Genomic DNA, 17,428 nt, shown 5'->3' with positions numbered 1-17,428 from the left:
TTTAGTATTAAGCTTTGCTTGTTCCATATTCAGTTTTTCAGCAAAACTTGTTTGAGTCCATAAGAAAAGATTCATTCTTATATCTGGAGGAAGATTTTTTTTATTAAATATTAACGTTAGCCCGCGACTTTGTTCCAGTTTTGAATTTTGGCCCACTGTGTATTTGAGTTTGACACCCCTGGTCTAAGTCATCAAAAGGTCATCATGCAGTATTCTATCATATGTAAACTTATATTATTAAAAGATTATACTGACTACTAAGTACAATTTTCTATTGACAAAACCATAATACAGAAAAAAATAAGAAACTGTAAATGCTGGGTCAAAATGACCCAGAACCATCACAGTGGCAGCTGTTGAATGTACTGTTACAGCAACCGTGTGATTATTGCAGGTATAAATGATGCTGCGAAGCATGAAAATGCCATCGGCTCTGCCGTGGTGGTTTAAAGTTATCTTTCTTTTTTTAAGGGAAATCTTAAAAAGTGCTCACAAACCAGTAAACAAATTAAAACAAACAAGCACAGTTGAGAAACTATAAAATACAAAAATTACAATTGAAATTCTCAACAACAAAAACAACAACTGGTGAAAATATAAATAATATGTAAACAACTTAACAACCCCCAACGTGTCTAAAGTCGTGTCAAAATTCATGGGCTCCATCTTCCTTCATGGTCTACGTGGGCTGGGTCCTCAGAAGGTCGGATAGGCCGGAAGTAAACGGCTGTGAAATTGGACGGTCTAGCCTGCTGATTTGCATCACCGCGGTCTCGGTGGAGTTTAATAAACTAGGCCGTCTGCTCCTTGCTATCTAAAATATAACACGACACTGGCATAAATTCTCGACCGTCTCACACTTCTGTTTAATCGCTTTTCTGTTCGATGTTTATTCAGCTGTGTGAAAATCCTGGAGGAACCCACCCGATCGATTAATAAAGTTTTATCTAATCTAATAACTTTAATCTCAGCCAAACCGATTTACTCATGAACAAATAAAAGACTGAAAAAAGCCAAACAATAACATTGTTAGGTTGTCTAAGTGACTTATAAATTACGTTATTCTGAGTAGTGAAAGTCCATGGTGATCTGAAAATGATGTGCTGGGAGTTGTGCCGTTATTGGCGGCTCTAGTGACCCTCGAGCTCTCGGCTAGCTATCAAGTTAGTGGGTAACAGACGTCTCCGAATTCTGGGATATGGTGGGCCACGGAAGACACACTGGACACATCCTTCAAATTCAGGGAAAAGGAGAACGCATTTGTCGGCTGCATTCAGAGGAGTCTACGAATTTGGACAGCCTTTGGCGCGTCGCTGTGATGTAATCGGTCTACAAATGCATCCTCATGAGGATGCACCCCATGAATTTGGGCACCCCCTAAGTCACGTCAGGTGAAAGCGCAACATCTAAACACAAGACGGGGGAGGGGGAGCAAAGTGTGCTTCCTCTGCACTGACACAGGAGCGGCAAGTCTATGGAATCAGAACGATGCCACCTTGAAACGAAACCGAAAAATGGATTGAAACCGAAAAAAAATATTGTAACTGAAATAAATGTACTGAAAAATCTTGTATTGAAACCGAAAAAAAAAAATGGATAGTGAAAAACAATTAATTGAAACTGTAATTTTTTTGTTTTCCCTTACAATTTTTTTTTTTCGGTTTCAATCCATTTTTTTTCGGTTTCAATCCATTTTTCGGTTTCAAACCAGTTTTCGGTTTCAATCCATTTTTCGGTTTCAAACCATTTTTCAGTTTCAATCTGCTGGCACTGTTTTGGCATCCAGAGGCGCGCTTGAGGGGGCGGGGATTCCGACCCGCATGAATTTGCATACATTATAGAGTCCGTTGCTCGTGCTGACCAAGCTGCCATTTTTCTCTTTTTGCCTCTTTCAATAATGGCTGCATCAAGTTCAAGTGGACCCTCTAAACCACAGGTAAGTAATCATTTTCCGTCGTCTTTCTTTGCTATTTCACTCGACTGGACATAGGTGTAGTTTTTATTAGCTAAATCTGGTGAAGTTGTGGTAAAATGCCAACATTAGCCTATTCGTTGTAGCAAGCTAGCTGGCAGCTAAAATTTGCTAAATTCAGTGATGCCCCTGTCTCTTTTGTGAATAAACAAACACTTTAACTTTGAAATGGATTCTGCAGTACAGGGATTTGAGGTTCAAACTGCAAAGGTATCTACAAGGGTGCCAGAGCCTTACTCCTGATGGCCAGTGGTGATGATAACATATTAAGCAATGGCAGATTCCAGGCACATAACGGTAAGACAAGTGTAGGGTTGGAAGTAATGTCTTTATGGCAGTGTTGCAGGTCACCTGTTTTTTTTTATACATCTTTGCTTGCCGTACTCTTTAAAACAAAATAGTTGCCTGTCTGTCAGTGTAAAAAGGGTGCTGTACCAAGCCATTTGTAACTAAATTAATTTTAAATATGAATATTCTGCTCCAATCTGGACAAAAAGTTTTCACATATTTTGCATTTTTAAGTATTTTTAAATCACAGATGTATTTTAAACTAAAATTCATTAAAAGTCCTATGAAATGGATGTACTTGTTTATGTAAATGATTTAATTTCTTTATCTTCCTGTTGTGTTCATGTACGTATGCATAGATTGATATGTCATTAGTGCACAATTAGCAAATGTATCAATTTCTGTTCCAGGTACCATTAATAAGGAGGCAGTTCTATGAAAGATTGCTAACAAAGCTTCATGGAGCTGTACAACGCAGACCTGTAGATATGGACTATTTGCATTATGTCATCAGTCATGAATTGAGACTTATACGGTCATTTGGTAATATTTTAGCAGTACCACAAGATATTCTTAATGCCTTATCCAATCTTTTGAGACTGATAAATTTTCAAGACGGAGAGAGACACCCACATTCTTCTCTTGTTGATGTTGTATACACAGCGAGAGGACAACGTAAACTTAGTATATCAGAAGAATGTTTTCAAAGCCTCATCAACATGAAATTTTCCATTCCAAGTATAGCTCGGATTCTGGGTGTCAGCAAAAGGACATTATTTCGTCGGATGCAAGAGTATGGACTTTCAGTGCATGCATCATGTAGCAGTGTCACAGATGATGAGCTGGACAGCCTTGTTAGATCAGTTAAAAGGAGACTGCCACACATCGGCTATCGAATGATGATGGGGGAACTGCAGGCCATGGGATACCGTGTCAAATGGGAGCAAGTGTCTGCATCGATGCATAGGGTAGATGCTGCAGGAATCCTAGAAAGGATGGCATCTGTCGGCTGTGTTGCAAGAAGAGTGTACTCTGTAAAAGGTCCCCTCTCATTGGTCCATGTAGATACAAACCACAAACTCATCAGGTTTGTGTACACTACGTGTTTGTATGTTCAGTACTCTGGATACACTGTAACTATTTTCATTTATGATTTGAGCATAAGGCATTTTACGTTAACAGTTAGAGGATTCAGGTAAATTTCTATCTCTACAAAGTAAAAAAAAAAATCCTGTTTAGTAAGCAAAGAAAAAAACAAGTTGATAAATTCTGACTTGTGGACAAATGTTATACTTGGACGTGTGTGTGTGTTTCACATTTTTCTTTTTTCTTTTTTAGATATGGCATAGTTATATTTGCTGGGATTGATGGCTATTCGCGAAAGGTAAACAATATTCCATTGCAATCACAATTTCTTTTCTCAAAATTAATTAACTACCCTATAGAGAGAAAGTGGCGTATTCTTCTTCCACTCCTTTGACAAGAAATTTACGTTCATTAGTGTTGAGTTGTCTTTATTTTACGTTAAGAAAGTATATAACTGTCAGGTGTTCTTAGTTGGTTAGATATTGTGTTTGTTTCTTCAAAACAAAATCATTTATTCATAAATTATTTTCCAGATAATGTACCTTGGTGCTGGAAATAATAACAAGGCATCAACTGCATTAGGCTTCTTTGTGAGCTCTGTTGAACAGTTTGGCTTTCCTTTAAGGTAATGTACAACCTTGATACATGCTATATTATTATTCAACCTTCTGAACACTTGTTTGTATTCTATTTCGTCATGCAGAATTAGAGGAGACCAGGGTGTCGAAAATGTTGGCATTGCTCATTGCATGTTTATTGTTCGTGGTTGTGGCAGAGCAAGCTACATTTCAGGAAAAAGTGTTCACAATCAAAGGTAAGTTATATACAGGACTTAGCATATATATATATACATATATTGTAAACCCAAATCAATCATCACATTCACCAGCGTCTTATTCAATATTTATTCATTTATTTTTAAATACATGGGTCTTTTATCATTAGTAAATCAAAAACAGGTACAAGCCTGGATTTGTAAACTACTGTGTTCTTTTGATATTTTTTATGTTGTAGAGTTGAGCGCTTGTGGCGTGATGTCTGGATGGCTGTAACCAGTTTTTATTATGAGCTACTTCACAACCTTGAGGAAGACAGCCTGCTCGACCCCTCCAACAGCCTCCACCTGTTCTGTGCTCAGTACATCTTTGTGGAACGTCTGCAGAAGGACCTTGACACTTTCAAGAACGGGTGGGATAATCATGCACTGCGAACAGAACAAAATCTTACGCCTAATCAACTTTGGACTATTGGACTTCTTCAAAATCCTGTGGCTCCGCCAGAAAACACTGAGGTATGACTATAAAATGTGCTATTACAGATGTTTTATAACGCTTATGTTTTTGTACCTTGAAATTCATGACATGCATATATTTAACATGTGCACCTGTCTTTGTTTTTAAAGACTTTAACATACTTTTTTAATTGCTGCATACTATAGTTATACTGTTCATAACAAAAGCAAGTGGATTTTCAGGACATTCAAGAACATTTCTCTTTGGACCTTGACTGTTCGAGACCAGAGAGTGGTGGTGTAGTTCTTCCACCAATACAGTGTCCTTTGGGGCCTGAGGAGATGGCAGGACTGAGGGCAGCCATTCATCCTCTTAGTCCCTCCTTTGACAACGGAAGAGACCTTTATGAGAGAGTGCTGAACTACATCATAGTTCATTCCATAACACAACAGAACCCACTCAGTTAGTCTTTCTCATAGGATTTGACCACATTATTTGTATTGTAATGACAAAATAGCAAATCAATCAATCAATCTTAAGATGTATTTTCAGATTATATCTTTTTTAATTGCATCAAATACTGTTTTTACCTTTTATAACTTCATGTTTAAAGTAGCCACAGTCAGTTAAGCATCTCATGTCTGATGTTTTTGTAACTGGATTGATTAAATTTGTTTAACATGTCATGCCAATAAATACTCTAAACAATTAAATGATATCATTTTAATGACTGAAAAAAACAATTCATCAAGTGTAAGAATATTTATTTTCAGCGAAACAGTTGCGATATCAATAAATTTACAATTTCACAGTGGAAAACTTTTCAGTAACAAAATAGAACTACATGCTTTATATACAGAAAATATATTTAAACAAAATTCACTTAAACTTCTTCAGACTTACAGAATTTAATTTGCGAACAAGTTGAATCTTAGACTCAAGTTTTTATGAATGCAGTCTTCTGAATGGGCTCCTCCGTTTTGTGAACATACTTTTTGTTCTTATAATGTTAAAAACTAAGTGAAACAACATGGAAAAATAATCTAACTGTAAATCTTTTTTCCTTTTTTTACTCTGTTCCAAGAACTGAAATAGGTCTAAAGGGTTACACAAATAGTAGAAATACAGTGCAATACTGAATAACTTGTGATGGCATGCTATTTGAGTGTCAACTACACACGGCTGAAATCTCTCCCCATTGTGACAGCTGTTGTCATAACTTCTGTGAACTCTGTGTATGAGTTCATGTGTGCCACAGGAAAGATGATTGTGTTTGTGCAGGCACTTACAAGTGGGTAACATATGTAGTGTCCAGGCATCGTATCTTTGCATTGATGCTCAAATCTTACATGTATTTTAAAACTTGCCCTTTCTGAAGGAAGGCATGGTTTGTGTCTTTGTCCAGTTAACCACTGCATAATCGCTGGGACAGACATTCTCGGTGGTTGGTGTTTGGAAATCCAGTATTCTTCCTGGTCCTGTTCCTGGTCCTGTAGGACTTGTATCCCATACTCACAGCTCTTTTTGTCTTTATCCTGATCTGAAGAAGCAGATTTGACTTACTTTAAATCTTTAACTGTCATGCCACAAAATTTATTAATATGCAAAACCAATTTTGTCATTTAGACATGTGGTAGATTGTATAAAACATCAAAACATATAAACAAATCTTTACAGAGATTTCAGTTCCGTGATGACAATTTTGCAGAGTACAGTACAGCTCAGGCTCAAGGATGCTCATTATGTAATCAGCATCCGGCTAAAGAGATTTTGGGGAGGTGGGGGGTGTCACGTGTTGTGATTTCAAATAAACAATAACAAATATATATATTCTTCAATAGTCAGTAATCTGAGCAACCTAAATAAAGGCTGAAACAAAAAAGTCCTCACAGGGCTATTACTGCATCACATGTATTTTTAGAATCTGTTCTAAAAACAAAACACCTGAAATAAATAAAGACATATTTACCGCTGTATCATCATTCTCATCGCTGGGAACAAACAGGTTTGAACAGAGACTTTCGTGCCTTCCAATCACCTCCAGAAGGTTGTAGATCTTCATGCCATTTCTGATTTGCTGTAGCATTGGAGTCAGACGCACCGTAGCATCCACAACAATTGATCTATTTAGAAAAGCAAACACAGTCATTAGTGAAACTGATGGGGTATGGTGGTCTAAACCAGGGTTTTAACTTACAAAATATTACTTTCAAATGTTTCTGGTTGGTATATTGTCTATTAAAATATACTACCTTATTATACTGTCCCGTTTGTCCAACTTCACAAGTCCTGTGTAACCACAGCTCACAATGTCTTCAGTGAGGTCTGTCAGGTTGTCTGCCACTTCCACCTGAAAACATACAAAAACAAAACAATAAATGATTTCAAGTTTTTGAAATTATGCAACTATACACACAGTATTGTGAAGGTTACTTTTAAAATGTATTCCACTACAGATTACAGGCCCCAAACTGTATTTTTTTAACGTATTCCGTTACGTTACTAAATGAGAGTAACGTATTTTGAATACTTTGGATTACTTAATATATTATCATGCTATTTACAACTACATAAATGTGATTTATTACTCTTATTGAAGGTCCGCGGCTCCGAACCATAGTAAAGGGACCTCTGGCTAATATGTCAGGTTCGTGTCGGGCTTGAAGCCAAATACTAGCTTTACTTTGTTGTCTGTGTCAAATTTGCTAGTGAGAGACAGAGAGGCGTTGAAAGGCTGCTGCAAAGGAACTTATTGTTTCGGAGGAAAACACGAACACGGTGTACAGTCGAGTCTTAATAGCTTACTTACAGCTGGGCTCGTCAGGCTCTCTTCTTGGCTGAAGTGGTTATTATTATATTTACATGCTTCCAGCTCCCGTTTCTGCTTGATGACAATTCGTACTTTTCCACTCTTCTTTTTTCTCCCTCCTCGCTCACAGACACATAACGAGTATGGCAGTCCATTCTCCCTGCAGCACGGACTAGACTGTCCATGAGGCTACATTCTTTAGGGCTATGACTGTAACACTGCCTATTAGCTTAGCACAACAACAACAACCAAAAGGCTCTCTCTCATCCAGGAAACACACAGTCGCAGAGAGAGCACGCGTCACCCTGTAATAGGGCTGAACGATATATCGCATTTGCGATAATATCGCGACATGATCAAGTGCAATTTTCTAACCGCAAAGGCTGCGATTATACTCTGGACATGTCCAAATTCATGGGCTGCATCCTCCTGAGGCCGCATTTGTAGACCGATTACGTCACAGCGACGCGCCGAAGGCTGTCCAAATTCGTAGACTCCTCCGAATGTAGCCGACAAATGCGTCCTCCTTTTCCCCGAATTTGAAGGATGGGTCGAGTGTGTCCTTCGTGGCCTACCATATTCCAGAATTCATAGCACGGCCCAGCCAAACTCCAGTTTCCAACAATGGCGGCCGCTACTAAGTTTTAAAATTACTCATACTAATCTTTCTGGGTCACAAAATAAACTTTTAACATATTTTCAGGCGAGAAAGTAGTTGTGTAAACATCAAATATCTGCTCGGTTTATCAAGATATCGCATATTTGCAAAAGTGCTTCGATGTTTTCGGAGGCGTCTGCTACCCACCAGCTCGATAGCTAGCCGGGAGCTCGAGGGTTACTGATGCGGCCGAGAACGGCACAACTCCCGGCACATCATTTTCAGATCACCGCGGACTTTCGCTGCTCGGGTTAAACGTAATATATAAGTCACTTAGACAACCTAAAAATGTTATTGTTGGGCTTTTTTCAGTGTTTTGTTTGTTCGTGTGTAAATCGGTTTGGCTGAGATTAAAGTTATTAGATTAGATAAAATAAAACTTTATTAATCCCCCGGGTGGGTTCCTCCTTGGTTTTCACACAGCTGACTAAACGTCAAACAGAAAACTTATTAAACAGAAGTATGAGACAGTCGAGAATTTACACCAGTGTCTGGTTATATTTTAGATAGCATGAAGCAGACGGCCGAGTTTATTAAACTCCACCGAGACAGCGGTGACGCTAATCAGAAGGCTAGACCGTCCAATTTCACGGCCGTTTACATCCGGCCTACCCGACCGTCTGAGGACCAGTGCGGCCTCTTCAGCTTTGCCTCTGCCACTTGAAGATGTCGTGGAGGCAGAGTTGAATAGTTACCTGTTGACCCCTGTCATTGACAGAGAGGATGATCCCTTAGCCTGGTGGAAGGTGCACAACATTCACTTTCCACGACTGTGCAAGATGGCCCGCAAATATCTGTGTGTGCCAGCCACAAGTGCCCCCTCAGAGCGTCTGTTCAGCACTGGAGGGAATATAGTGACCTGCACTCGCTCATCCTTAAAGCCAGCAAAAGTAGATATGCTGGTCTTCCTAGCAAAAAACCTGTGAGCTAGGATGATTATGGCTAGCTGAGCCATACTCATTGTGCACTTTAGTTTGTGCTGTGTTGCTGTTACTTACTGCAGATAATCAAGATGTTCAGCCAGTTTTAATTTAAAGGCGTGTTTGTGTGTGTGTTTATACAATTGCTATTATGTTTGCACTTTATGTGTAATGTTACTGACTGCAGAGATCAGTAAGATGTGTGCATTTTTTATTTATTAGTTTTATTTATTTAATATTATTTTTTAATTTAATGACTGTCTAGTAGTTCACAGATGTCGAAAAACTGAGTGTGGTAAAGCCACCGATTTTTTTTATGTATATTTCTGCAATCTGCACATTGTACTGACTTTCATTTTAATGTTTACACCAGGGTTCCTTGTCAGCACTTTATGCTCAGATGTTTGTAAGCTAAAAATAAACTATTGTGTATGTTCAAATATACTGTTGTGATTGAAGAAGTTAAATAAAAATGTCAGTCATCAATTCATGCATCACCTCATGTCATCATAACAGAGGTCTGTCTTCCAGGAAAGAACAGTTTAAAATTAATGTAATATAGTATTGGCCATACTATAAGATGTATTGCTTGTCTTTGTTTAATAATACAGAAGACAAAGACCTTAAAAAATAATCGCATATCGCATCGCAATCGCAATATTGGGGCAAAAAATCACAATTAGATTATTTTCCATAATCGTTCAGCCCTACCCTGTAACCATGGCAACCGTAACGCTGCCGCTGTGTAATTCATATATTTCAACAAAGTAACAGTATTCTAAATACCACCTTTTTAAACGGTAACTGTAACGGAATACAGTTACTCATATTTTGTATTTTAAATACGTAACGCCGGTACATGTCTTACGTTACTCCCCAACACTGTATACACACACAAACAATCAGCACTTTTCCACTAGTCTGTACAAACACAGCTCACCTTTTCGATTAGAGACCTATATTCTGTGTCATCCACATCATCTTTGGTCAGCTGAAGAACATCGAAGTTTCCTGTTGCAAGAAAATGATAACACCAGCTTCTCAGGAAGCATGGTGGTGGACCTCCCTGTGCAAGGCTCACTGAAAACACTTCTCCTGCAGTTCTGCAAGATACAAAGAAATATTTAACATGCTTCATATGCTACATAATCCTCGGAAATGTATAAAAACAGACAAACCTGTAGAAACTACTTTCTAAATCATTGATAGAGTAGACAGGACTCTTTCCCTTCTTGCCACTGCCTTCAAACAGTCGAGACTCAATACCATGCATCATTTCTACAAAGAGAAACAGAAAGACAAAATAATTTAAAGGGTTAACCTTAGAGCTGGGCGATATGAGATTTTTTCATATCACGATATGTTTTTTTCATTTCAGGCGATAACGATATCTGTCACGATATAAGCCAAATAACTATATTTGTAAGATTTAAATGTGCCGTTGCTCACAAGTAAAATGTGAAATAATCAGCAGCTTGTTTTTATTTAAATATTTATTTCCCATAATAAGTTCAACAGGGTAGATGTACTTAAGGAACATGAGACTTTTTCAGATAAATAAAGGCAAATATTGCAAACTACACAAAAGGCAGCCGCTAAAGCGTTTAAGTTTCAAAACAGAACAAACGAAACAGACTAAATTGTCAATTCCACTTAGAAACAAAATATTAATTCTAAAAATAAATCTTAGTTTGTTTTACAGAAGAACAGACAAAACAGACTAACTTTTGTCAATATCAAATAAACTGAGAACTAAAAGGAAATTCTCAATCTCTCCTTGTTGTATAGCTAACAGTTTTAACAGTTACTTTAGTCTGACAAAAGCCGAATGACGAATTAGCGCTTCCAGTCAGAGACTGAGGCTACGTCCACACGTACACGGGTATTTTTGAAAACGGAGATTTTCCGTTTTCATTTTAAAAAATAATCCCGTCCACACATAAAGGCAGAAATGAAGGAAAACGCTGCTAGGAACATGCCAAAGCAGCAGGTGGCGCTAGATTCCTAACCGTGCAGAAATGTTGGCCAATCAGAAGTCTAGAAGCCTCGGTGGGAAAAAGTAAACAAAGCTGCGGCATAGAAGCAGAACCGAGTCGTATGTGTGGACGGACAGTAACTGTGTGTATATGTAAGCATTTAAACACTGCAGAGAGTAGAATTAACAGTAACAGTATTGTAGAAATTCATTTCACCGAAACAATAACGTGGCGCACAGTGTGACGCATGCACCAGTTTATTGTATTTCCAGACTTGCTTTCGGCACAATTTACAGTGCAGCTACTCTGTTTTTTGTCAGACCTGAAATAGCCGAAATACCTTCACACTACAGAACTTCTATGGCTCTTCCGTTCGACAATCTCTCCGGCATTGGAACCATCATCTGTTTTCTCTTCGGTCACGCTCGGTTGATTTTTCTAGTCGGCACACTCATTTCCTCCATTACGCGCTAGCTCCATTACCCGCTGGCTGCTTCCCAAACAAACACACGTGCGGCTTGGCACTTGTGCTGTACGTAACAAGTCACGCGACGTGTCGCTGCGGCTGTGATTGGTTCGGCTCTGCGCTACTTAGTTTGGATTGGCTGACCTTTTTTTTAATTTTTATTTAATTTTTATTTTTTTTTAAGAGGACAAGAGCGGCGAGGTCTATCGCGATAGCTTAATTTCTCTATCGAGTAAAAGTTATATCGCGATACATATCGTTATCGTTCTATCGCCCAGCTCTAGTTAACCTTATACTTTATCTTAATTTGATTTGGCCATATCCAATATCTGAACTGTAAGTACAATGTACATAGCTATACCAGTCAAAAATTCTTTGCTTAATGCACCAGTATCAATTCCTGCTTCTCCGATAAAAGTCACGTGGAGTTTGTTCACAGGGGAAGCCTTCTTCTGTCGTTGCCACTGAATGAAGCCTCTTTGAACAAGATCATTGCGAGTGATGCAAATCCTAAAGTTTTTGCTGGTATCCACCTGACTTGAAAGCCACTGTAGCACATCTGCTTCACCGAGAAAAAAAAAATATAAAATGATTTTTGTTTCTTAAAATGAAAGCAAATGTATTATAAACAAAACCAGATAATCTGAAAGGGCAAATAATATAAATCATACCTGACTAAATCAGTTAAAGGATCTGTTCTGTTGCTTGGCACACTGCACTCAGAGTCAGTACTGACATAAACGTCTGTCATGTGAGTGGAAGTGTCCTCAGGTCTAAAAATTATGAACAATAGCAAAAATATATGTGATGTAACTTATGATGTCTTTTAACTGATTTTACTGCCATTTAAATTGGGTCCTGAGCTTAATAGGTACGGTGATTACATTGTGTGTTTCAAATATACTGTAAGCATTAAAATGTGGACCAAGTAAGTATTTACTGTAACGACATACTGAGCTCAAAACTGTAATGGCTTAAAAATTTTAACAAGGAATCCGATGTAAACATAGGAAAATCTGTTAAATATGTATAAATTTAAACGAACCTTTCACCACACAGGCTTGCATGCTGGGCAATCTCATTCACTGGAAAGCAGCAAACACAGATTGGGCATTCTTTCATGTCCTAGAGAAAAAAAATACTGTTAAAACATAAAAGAAACAATGATTTGTAAATATGTGGATTGAACATTATCACCTGCTTCATGTCAAGAGGCTCTCTACAAAAACTTGGTGAATTCATGACAGACAGAAGCTGGACATCAGTCTATGAAGTACAATTGTAATTACTACAATGTATTGTACATTAACAAAAACAGAATAGTCACACACACAAAAAAAAGCCTTCTATAATTATGTGCACAAATATCCCAAATATTTATAGACTGTTAATAAGGCAACATTCCACAATATAACATAAATTCACCTCATCTTCCTCTTCTGTTGACTGAGACTTCACACAATTGTTGACATGGAGTGCTAGGATATGCAGAGGCATACTTTCCTTGCACACCTGGCAAGAAGCCTTTGGCATGGTTTGAAATTCAGCTGCATCTGATGGAAGAGGAGTAAGATCAAGGTCCTGGTGCAGCGGAACAACATACAAGAGGGTCTTTCCTGCACTGGAAACGTTGCGGATCAGTCTTCTTGTGTAGCCATTTACATCAGGAGGAATTGCTACAAGTTTCCTCCTACCTTGACCACCTAAATACACAGATTAATAGAAAAAACATTGTACCATTTTCAACTTTCACTAGCATCTAAAAAAAAATAATTTCAAAGAGGAAAATTATGCACCTGATGACTTGTGCAACAACCATCCTTGCACTCCATCCATTTTGGGATATTCTTCAGTGATCAGTTTATTAATCTAAAACAGTACATAAGGGGACACAATTGGTAAACCTACATAATTCAGAAATATTTTTATCAGTGCTAATATATGACCCAAACCAACTATCATTTGCATGTCTATCATTATGATTTGATATAGAACATGTTTATTTTTTTATGTAAATGCATTTCTCTTATATAAGTTTAACTACATTACCATTGTATGGCTCATATCATCAGTCAAGATGAGGGATCTCTTTCCCAGCCCTGCTTGGCTCAGCTGCAGCTCCTCAGTAGCAGAAGGAGTGTTGGTGCAGCCTTTATTCACTAGATATATATATACACTGAATGGCTTGCTGGATTTAGGCCTCAGCGTGCTACTTTGGAGTGGGGGAAAAGCGATTTTCCCCCCTTTTTTTGATAAAAAATCCTGGAAATGACCTATATGTGAGAAGCAGAAATAATTTTCAAAATGTAGGGATTTTTTTTTTTTTACTAATCCAAATGATTAAAAGTATAATGGTTCAATACAATTTCTAACCTTGCCATCTCCACCTGCACTGTATCTTTTGGGGTCTCGGCTTGTCCAACTGAGTGCTCGTGAGAGTGCTCAGCATTTGGTATACATGTGGTATTAGGTTGCTGAAGACTTTGAGCTAACCTGTTGATTATATCTTGTGCCGCCGTTATAACACGGGCCTCTAACTCCTGAAAGAGACAGGGGCATCACTGAATTTAGCAAATTTTAGCTGCCAGCTAGCTTGCTACAACAAATAGGCTAATGTTGGCATTTTACCACAACTTCACCAGATTTAGCTAATAAAAACTACACCTATGTCCAGTCGGGTGAAATAGCAAAGAAAGACGACGGAAAATGATTACTCACCTGTGGTTTAGAGGGTCCACTTGAATAGGGTTGCCAACTCCCTGAAAAATAAATAAGGGACACCTCGTGGCCAGGGCCGGGCAACCCAGTTGTCTTCACTCTTCCCAGTGTGGTGAATTTTCTAGCTCTTTTTTTGTGTGTGAAATTATTTTTTTTAACCATTTGACTTGAAGTTGATTTAAGTAGATGCATATTCTATTCTTTGTGATATGAACACATGTGAAACAAGTGATCATTTAGCCCTTTATTTTTAGCTCAAAATGACAACATTAACACAGTAAAACAGGTCTCTTTCTTAAACAGAAGCCTGTCATGCTTAACTTTTGAGAATATAAGTAAATCTTTCTTTAAAAGAACTCTGTCCTGCTTAACTTAAAATAATAGAAAATAATAGAAAGAAAAACATTCTTGTAACAGTGCACATTTAGTGCATTTAGTACAATTGGCTTCAGTTGAGGTATTATTTCAGCTTTTCTAATGCTAATCAGCTGCTCCTGTTTGTAAACCCGCTTGTTCCCATGATTACGCATCATAACTCATCATCATTATTCATCTGTGTATTACTTTTACGTATTAGTCATCTATTTGTTGTAATCATCTATCCTTGCAGTTGTTTATTACACAAAATAAGTTATGTTATCACACTTCTGGCCACATAGCGCTGATATTCATTGCACATGCCCATATTAACTTTTTCCAGCCAGGTGTTTTCCTTTTCCCATTCTTCCCTTTCTCTGAGGGGAACAAACATTGCTGCTCTAATGCTGGGCTCACACTGTGCGGTTTTTGGCCCATTTTGAGCCGATTTTTGAGTCGTGCGACCAATTTGGTGATCGGACCGATTTTGGCCTTCATCGTGCATCGTGTAGTATACGTGGGGTAACGAGAAGTGATTAACACCTCACGACCAGCTCCCGATCATCAATCGCTCGTGACGGTCTCACCACAGCCGCTCACACTGCTCACGCGCAAACAGGTAAACGTCGGTGAAAAAGACGGAGCGGCACGGCTGTGCGGCGTGTGATCTGGACACAAGCGATGGAGGCACAACTTGTAGAACTTTGGAAAGCTCATCCGAGCCTTTTCGATGTGGCATCACAAAATTATCACGACCACAACAACCGTGAAAATAGTTGGATTTACATTGCTGCTCAATCACAGCTGCCTGATCAATGTTTTTCATTAGCAATTTAGCAAAGTTGATGGTGGTGGTGTGTCTGTGTGAGTGAAAGACAGAGGGAGAGAGCGAGCGACAGATTTTCTGTTATAACTTTAATTTTATGGACGCACAGGGTGAGCTCTCAGGTCGCATCAGAGCATCGGGCCGTATAGTGTGAGACCCTGCATCGTGACCTGCAACTTCTAACTCCTGCGAGTCAATCGTGCAGTTTGAGCAGGAGCTGAATAACGCGACTGAAAAAAATCGCACAGTGTCTGCCCAGCTTTAGGTGTACTGTCATCCGAGACTTGCACCGCAGTGTCGCCGTTTGTTTCCCTGTTGGCCATGCTTGTTGTTGTGGTCATGCTGCAGCTGCATTGTCTTCCGGTATTTTCTCCGCAAGCGACCTTTCCTCGACCAATGAGATGAGCGGTAATCTGAATTGTCATACTCGAATTGTCATAAGTGTGCTGTCAGCTCATTGGTCACAAAGCAGGAGAGGGGCTGGGAATTATGTTTTCAAACAAAGCGTTAATTCCATTAACATACAAAACAACTGTTTTATCCTGTGAATAAAGGTATGTTTTTGTCAATGTACCATGGTAATAACAGAAGCGAAACGCAATATTGTGTCAGTACAATTCACTATTTATGCACAATAAACAAAGGAGCATAGCGCGACAATTTCTGTTCAGCGCCAGACTTGCTTGTAACCTATATCACCAATTATGTTAAGAAAAATGACGCATTAACTACAACAGCAGACTGACCTGTGTGGGAATGCTTGGAGCAGACTAACCTGTGAGCTGGAGTGTTCTGGGACGTTATATTTTGTCTTTGAATGGCTGCGATCCAGTCGCCTCTGTGTTACTTCGGAAACATGGCTCGAACAATTTCTCTTCAACGACGTAATCCGATAACAACCGATCTCTTTACCCGTCGGCTTTCCGTGGCTGTCATGCGCCCGGCTATTGCAGTTAATAATACAACAGCTTCTTGCCATTTTTTGTGTTTCTTTTTATCGCTGTATAACTGATTTCAATTGAAAGCCTGCGTGCGCTAGTACCTCTTGCCACGAGTTCCCAGAATTCTTTGCGGTTTTACCCCTGAGTGATGTCACATTTTCAATCTCTATAGGCTACTTTTGATTCTCACTGTATTACGGGACAAAGTGCGTCCCTTATTAGCTCAATACGGGACGTGTACTTTTGTTTCTAAATACGGGACGATTCCGTATTTTAAGGGACGGTTGGCAACCCTACACTTGAACTTGATGCAGCCATTATTGAAAGAGGCAAAAAGAGAAAAATGGCAGCTTGGTCAGCACCAGCAACGGACTCTATAATGTATGCAAATTCATGCGGGTCGGAATCCCCGCCCCCTCAAGCGCGCCTCCGGATGCCAAAACAGTGCCAGCAGATTGAAACTGAAAAATGGTTTGAAACCGAAAAATGGATTGAAACCGAAAACTGGTTTGAAACCGAAAAATGGATTGAAACCGAAAAATGGATTGAAACCGGAAAAAAAAAAATTGTAAGGGAAAACAAAAAAATTACAGTTTCAATTAATTGTTTTTCACTATCCATTTTTTTTTCGGTTTCAATACAAGATTTTTCACTACATTTATTTCAGTTACAATATTTTTTTTCGGTTTCGTTTCAAGGTGGCATCGTTCTGATTCCATACAAGTCCGGCTACCTGGCTGTTTCGTCTTAAGCGAAAGCACAGCATTGCAAACAAGAGCAGAACTTCAAGTAAAGAATCGTTCTCACCAGGCTAGTATCGATCCGATACCAATGCCGACTTGGTATCGATACAATCGATATTTAGATCGATCCGCATACCACAAATTACATGGTAAATGGCCTGTATTTATAAAGCACCTTACTAGTCCCTAAGGACCCCAAAGCGCTTTACATATCCAGTCATCCACCCATTCACACACACATTCACACACTGGTGATGGCAAGCTACATTGTAGCCACAGCCACCCTGGGGCGCACTGACAGAGGCGAGGCTGCCGGACTGTCCAAGCTGGGGCTCGAACCGGCAACCTTCCGATTACAAGGCGAACTCCCAACTCTTGAGCCACGATCGCCCCATATATAAGTGCAACACTGGTGAGCTCCTTATTTATTTTGCAA

The 17,428-nt window shown here is 39.0% G+C and overlaps 1 protein-coding gene across 1 annotated transcript in view; it reads left to right on the top strand.

Moving 5' to 3' along the window:
- The window catches only part of LOC113016706 (uncharacterized), a 91,870-nt gene that overhangs the window by 28,930 nt on the left and 45,512 nt on the right, over window positions 1–17,428 (top strand). The gene's annotated exons all lie outside the window — the stretch shown is intronic.

This window comes from Astatotilapia calliptera, chromosome 5 (genome assembly GCF_964374335.1).
Source record: "Astatotilapia calliptera chromosome 5, fAstCal68.1, whole genome shotgun sequence".
Taxonomy (NCBI): Eukaryota; Metazoa; Chordata; class Actinopteri; order Cichliformes; family Cichlidae; genus Astatotilapia; species Astatotilapia calliptera.
The sequence above is the reverse complement of the archived record's forward strand: the minus strand, read 5'-3'. Positions and strand labels throughout refer to the sequence as shown.